The following is a 7,172-nucleotide window of genomic DNA, read 5'->3' on the forward strand; positions in this document are numbered from 1 at the left end:
AAGTTGCCTCACACATCACTGACTTCTGCGCCTATGCTCATACGCAGTTTAGTCTTCCCGTTTGAAGCGTCCAAGCTGACAATGGGACTGAGTTTGTCAATAAGACTCTCACATCTTTTTTGACTTCTCGGGGTATCCACTTGTGCCTCTCGTGTCCCTATACTTCTCCCCAAAATGGGAAAGCCGAGCATGCCCTACGCACCCTTAATAACATGACTCGCACCTTGCTCATTCACGCCTCCATGGCTGCCCCATACTAGGCCGAGGCGTTCGCCACTGCCGCCTATCTTCTGAACCGGCACCCCTGCTCCGCGTTCAGAATGACATTCCCTACCGCCTCCTTTATTTCTAGCCTCCCGAGTACTCTCACTTACATGTATTCGGTTGTCTTTGTTACCCTAACCTCTTAGCCACGGCACGCCACAACCTTGCTCCTCGTTCCATAGCTTGTGTCTTCCTCGATTATCCCTCCTCTCACAAGGGGTACTGCTACTTTGACTTGTCCACTTGTCGAGTCATCATCTCTCACCATGTTGTCTTCAATGAGTTTGTTTTTCGCTTCTCCTCCCATGCCACTCACCCGTCGTAGCTCGACTTCCTCTTGTCTAGCCCGTCCAATGCTCCTGCTCCCACCTCGGTCGCCCCATCCTTGGATGTCGAGCAGCCGCAGCCCTCACCCATTGTCTTGCAGGAACTCACTGATGACAACCCTGCCATCTTGGTACGTGGACCGACCGCGTATGCTGCTCCATCTACGGACAGGACATTGCTCTCTCCTTCATCGGCGAACGCTCTGAACGGTTGGGCAAGCGCCTCGATCGCACTAGCGAGCATCCTGACAATCCTGGCGAGTGATCGACCGCACCGGCGAATGCTCTGAACGGTCCGGCGAGCTCCCAGACTGCACCGGCGAGCGCCCCGACCGCACCGGCAAGTGATCCGACCAGTTGGGCAAGTGCCCACGGTCCCCCACCCGTGCCCATGGTGCCCGCGGCCCTAGCACCTCCTGCGCCCTCCTCGTCACCACTTGCCCCTCCACGCCCTGTCACTCGGTCTATGACTGGGGCAATCTAGCGGGTCCACTACTAAGGCATGATAGCCTCGACTTCTTCTTCACCTTCTCCGATTCCAATGAACTATCACAGTGCTCTGGCTGACGCCAACTAGCGTGCTGCCATGGTTGACGAGTTGCAGGCCCTCATCAACAACGACACCTCGCGCCTCATCCCGCAGCCGCCTGGTGCCAATGTCGTGTCAGGCAAGTGGATCTTCTGGTATAAGTTCCATGCTGATGGGTCCCTTGCCTGGCACATGGCACGTTGGGTGGTTCATGGCTTCTCCTAGTGTCATGGTATCGACTACGATGAGACCTTCAATCTGGTTGTCAAACTAGTGATGATACGGACCGTCCTCAGCATCGTCACTTCTCGCGCCTGGCCGATCCACCAGTTGGACGTGAGGAATGCGTTTCTTCATGGACACCTCACGGAGACTGTCTACTGCCAGCAGCCTCCCGACTTCATCGACCCCACCGCCCATGATCATGTCTATCTCCTGTAGAAGTCCTTGTATGAATTGAAGCAGGTCTCGAGGGCGTGGTACCAGCAGTTCGCCTCCTTCCTTCGACAGCTTGACTTTGTCGCCTCCACCTCCGACACCTCCCTCTTTGTATACAAAGAGGGGCCAAGCATCGCCTACCTGTTGCTCTACATCGACGACATCATCCTCACCACCTCTTCCTTGACTCTTCTTCGGCACATCATGGGGCGTCTTCACTCTGAGTTCGCCATGACGGATCTTGGCAACCTACACCACTTCCTCGACATCTCTGTCACGTGTTCCTCCTAGGGCCTATTCCTATCTCAGCGATAGTCTACCCTAGATCTTCTTTAGCGTGCTAGCATCGCTGAGTGTCACTCTACAATGACTCCCACTGACACTTATGCCAAGCTTTCAACACACGACGGCGCCAAGCTCTAGGATGGCTCTAAGTATCGGAGTCTTGCTGGGGCTCTTTAGTACCTCACTCTGACTCAACCTGACCTGGCGTATGCGGTTCAGCAGGTGTACCTGTTCATGCATGACCCACGTGAGCCCCACATGGTCCTGATCATGCGCATCCTGCGCTATGTGAAGGGCACGCTCTCCTTCGGGCTTCACATCAGCACCGGCCCTGTTCAGTCTCTGACTGCCTACTCCGACACCAGCATGGCTGATTGTTCGAACTCTAGACGCTCCACCTCCAACTTCTGCATCTACCTCGGTGACAATTTGGTGTCTTGGTCCTCCAAGGGCCAAACCACGATGTCTCATTCCAGTGCTGAGGCGGAGCACCGGGCTGTGGCTCATGCTGTGTTAGAGTGTTGCTGGCTGTGTCAACTTCTTCAGGAGCTTCATGTCCCGCTTGCCTCGGCCACTATTGTCTACTCTGACAACGTGAGTGCTGTCTACATGATAGCCAACCCGGTGCATCATCGATGCACGAAGCACATCAAGATTGATATTCACTTCGTCCATGAGAAGGTGGCCTTGGGTGAGGTCTGGGTCCTCCATGTGCCATCCTCTCACCAGTTCGCGGACATCATGATGAAGGGCCTACCAACTCCTTTAATTACTGAGTTTAGGTCCAGTCCGTGCATCCGTGATCCTCCCGCTTTTACTGCGGGCAGGTATTAGGAAGTATATGTGTATATTAGGATGTATTTATCCTTTCTTTGTACACTTGATGTATTCCTTGTACTCCAAGCCATATTGGCCATATATATAGAGGTCACCCCCCTCATTAAGGTTTATGGTATTTTTCCATCTACTTCTCTACACTAATCAAGGGACCAAGGAAGACAAGGGTAAACTTCTAGAAGAAGCATCCCCGGAACCAATGTAGGAAGTTCCACCACAAGAAGAAACTCTAGAACAAGAAACCATGACTGCTTGTGGAGTAGAGGTCCCAATATACACACAACCTCACCCAACCACTACAACTCCTTCCTAGTACAACTTCGAGCAGGATTTGGACACTACAAGGTTTTACCCCTGATGCAATGGTCTAAAAGTGTTGCAATATACCAAAAATAGTTGCAGTAGATAAAATTGCAACACAAAAATTTCATTGACAGGGTAACCGTGGTCTAAAGTTTGCACCATGACTCATGTTGGTGTTGCAATAGGTTTTTCACTATTGCAACACAATGGAGTGTTGTTGCAACATCATGTAGTGTTGTAAGCCATAGTATAAGCAACCATCGTGGGTGTTGCAATAGTAACTATTGCAACACACCCGGTGTTGCTAGAAATACCTGTTGCCACGTACCCAAAGAGTGGCAATAGGTGCACTAGCAACGACACTGGGTGTTGCAATAGACCTTATTGCCACACATCAGTAGCATTGAAATAAATGGACCCTCTATTGCCATGCTATCTTTATGGTTGCTATAGGTGGAACCTTCTATTGCCACGACAAATATTTAGTTGCTAGAGGTAGCCTCTCTATTGCCACACTAAACATTATGGTTGCTATAGGTTGCCTCTCTATTGCCACGATATATGTTTGGTTGCTAGAGGTTGCCACTCTATTGCCACGATCAATAATGGTTGCTATACGCGGACCCTCTATTGCCACACTTACTATTGGCTGGTGATGTGGACGCTGACGTGGCATTCATGGCCCATTTTAGAACTGGGCCACTTAGTTGGGCCATTTCTCAGCCCATAGATGAAAACCCACTAAACAGGCCTTGAGCCCACCAAATGCAATCTAATTTCTCAACCCATATATCACAATGATCATTACAGCCCATAATACAAACCAAATTATATCAACCCATCAACTAAAATAACAGATACATTCAAATCATTTAAAAATAGCAATTTCATCTTTTCTTCCAGAACCAACAGTTAGGATGTTCAGGTTACAACAAAAGTTCCAGATACAACATATAAGTTCAAAAGCTACCAGCACCAACAGCTAGCATGTCAACTATCATGTGCACCAGCTACCAGCACCAACAGCTAGCATGTCCAAGTTCTCAGCACCAGCAGGACTTGTAGCACCAAAAACTCAGCATCATTGTTGCAATAGAAGATCAATTTCTATGAGATTATACGAATAAATGCATTTAGACATAGCATCAAAGACCTCAGGATTGCCCAGGGTTGTCTGCGAATGCGCCAGCCCAAGTAGGTTCTTCCTGACAAGCAGAAACTTGGGGCGGATTGCAGCCTCCAATCATTGGGTGATTTCATCAATGGCCAATGGTATGGAAGGTATGGCTAAAGCATAAATGAGTCCTAAAACCAACATATTAACATTTCAATCGACCAAAACATGAATTCACCAGAGCACATTCATGAAAACCAACATATTAACTAGCACAGCTATACAAAGTTCCATCTTGACAGTGCCAGTATAACCACAAATAAAGCATAAAAATACCATAACTAACTACTACATGTACAATTTTCCTTCCAAGTTACTATCTCACTCAGGCTGTACAAATCTACTGAATAATAGAAATGAACAAAAAATGTCAGTTCATCATGAAAGGTAGAAATTAGCCAGACTCGCAACAACCACCAATCCCTTTCAATTCATTCACAGGTATAACACCCCCGGAACCGTAGATCTGGACTAGCTCTGCCTCCCCACATGCTGCCACTCCTAGATCTAACCCTAACCGGCTAGCCCCTTAACCCCAAAGGAAAATCTAACGAAATCAGAGAGTGTGAGGGGATGGGAATGGGATTGGGCGGAACAATACCCTGGAGGTAGTTGTAGTTCTCGGCCTCCTTGCCCGTCCTGGAATTGCAGGATCTCCCTCATGGGTTAAATTGTTTGTGAAATTGTTAATGTGAATCCAATTTTAAATTTTGAAATTTGAATCCAATGTGAGTATGATTAGTTATCATAATTTCTTAGCATTATTTTGGACAATCTTTTACTCTTAGCATTTCATGAATTATGATATTTTATGGCATAATTATTATTGCAATTGATGTCTGTGTAATAATATATCTTATTTTCGAATAAAGCAGCTCGAGGAGAGAGAAAGCAATGTGCTTGTGACTACTGAGAGGTTTTTTCAGCTTAATCAACAAGACATGGTATGAAACATTCTTTTATCATTCTTTTAAGTTTAGTTATGTTACATCTTTTAACTTTCATAATGTTATTATCATCTTTTAGGACCTCTTTGGTACTACCAATGCGGCAACGAGCTTTTGTGCGATTCTGGCTCAAGTCTTGAATGTGTTGGATTTGACTTACATGGGTGGAAACATGATATTCACCAGAGATTGGAAGTTCTAGGCACATCTCACTTTCTACAGGCCAAATCAGTTAACCTCTCCATTGTTCGAGATTTATAGTAGTGTATGTGACCATCCATGTGAAGTGAAGGAGAGTGCACTCATCCGTGCTCTTAACTTTTTCTATGAAGTTCTAGGCTAGATGATTAGGGACCTTAACTATATTTCATATTTAAATAAGCGAAGTGAGTAGTACTTTGAAATGTGTAACTTGCATGGATGTACCCCTACCCTTTTCTTATGGATTTGAACTTGTTCTCTATAATATCATAAGTATTGATGTATAATTTCATTGCATGTACAATCTTCTCAGAGTGACTTGGATTTGAATGGGTTGATACTTGTAAGACTTGGTTTGAATGGGTTAATATATTAACGTAATATTAGTAGTAAATGCTCCATCAGATACGAATACGAATTATAAAACAAAAGGAAAACGAAGGGCAAAATAAAGAAATGGAATAACATTTAGTACTAGTTAGTAAAACCAAGTGGTACTAAAGTGCCATGCGCAACCCACTACTAGAGAACTCGGTATTAGTACCGGTTTGTCGGATGCATATCTCCCGAAAATGAATCCAGGATTAATCCGTCAAGATAAAAGGGGGCGGTCTTTTATCACGGGTCCCTGAACCAGGATATAAGACCCTCTTTTAGTCCCGGTTTGTAAAACCATCCAGGACTAACGGGGCTGCCACGCCAGCCGCTGGACGACCCCTTTAGTCCCGGTTGGGTATTACAAACTGGGACTAAATGTCTCCTCTTTAGTCCCGATTTGTAAAACAAAACCGGGACTAAAGTGCGTGTATACAGCACCGTGCAGGCGCCTGCATGGCACCTATAATTTCATGCATCAGGTACCCCTTTAGTTGGTTGAGAGCTTTTTTATAATTAATGAAATCAATCAAACTATATATAGTATTTAAATAAATCAATTTAACTATTACATACTTATTGTTGGCGCTAGAAATTGGTCAACCGGATCCCCAGCGTCTGACACACGACCCGGGAGAATCTGCTTAACTCCTGTTCGGGTGATTGCCCTGGTGCGGTTCGCGCGGCGTGCCAGCCAATCTGACCTGTTGATTGGCAAGGAAGAATACGTGTCAGGTCCAGAAATCCCGATCGGCTAAGTTTCCAATCTCGAGAAAGCTTATCAGCGAATCGGCCGATTTGCCGTAATAAAGAAATCGGCTATAAAGCAGCCGATCACTGTAGCCTTGTAGATAGAAAACTACTGGAGTAATCGATACAATGCTATAGCAACAACACTAGGAACAGATCTAATCGGCTATATGTAAAATAAGCGAATTTAATAGCAGAATGTAAAGAAAGCCGAAACCACCGATTCATAGCTGGATAACTGGTGATAAAACTAGAAAGACAGGTAAAACCTATGATTCTAGTAAATATCGATAACTGGTGAATAAATCTAAACGAAACAACAGCGATGCGCCCGAAGTTAAAGCTTAGAATTTACTCGGTAAACGGAACTTACAAGATCGGCCGGAGATCAAGTTGATGCAGCCCTGCCAACCCGTATGAACTCGTGAAAAAAGAGAAAGTATTTGGCGAAGTCGCCTGCTTAAAAGTAAGTACGAGGAAAAAGTAGTTGGTTGTATTGATTTGTTGATGATTACAGATTTACAAAGGTAGCTATTTATATCCCCGTACAAATGACTCCTTAACTGACTAGAACTCTATCCCTAATCCAAATAGAAAACGAATATTTACAAGTACGATTCGTGCTAGGTTGGTTATTATACGCTTCATGGGCTGATCTCCTCCCCATCCTTCTATTCCTTTCCAAGCCCATACAGGCCCAATTATCCCAACCTCCTAATCGGCCGATTCCTTATCGGCAAAAG

General features: G+C 45.7%; 1 non-coding gene across 1 annotated transcript; it reads right to left on the reverse strand.

Moving 5' to 3' along the window:
* Positions 1-4,133: 4,133 nt before the first annotated feature.
* On the reverse strand, positions 4,134-4,249 carry LOC117862294 (small nucleolar RNA Z278). Its single transcript, XR_004641949.1, has one exon. It is a non-coding gene; the product is annotated as a small nucleolar RNA Z278 (small nucleolar RNA).
* Positions 4,250-7,172: the final 2,923 nt, after the last annotated feature.

Source organism: Setaria viridis, chromosome 6 (genome assembly GCF_005286985.2).
Source record: "Setaria viridis chromosome 6, Setaria_viridis_v4.0, whole genome shotgun sequence".
NCBI classification, from domain to species: domain Eukaryota; kingdom Viridiplantae; phylum Streptophyta; class Magnoliopsida; order Poales; family Poaceae; genus Setaria; species Setaria viridis.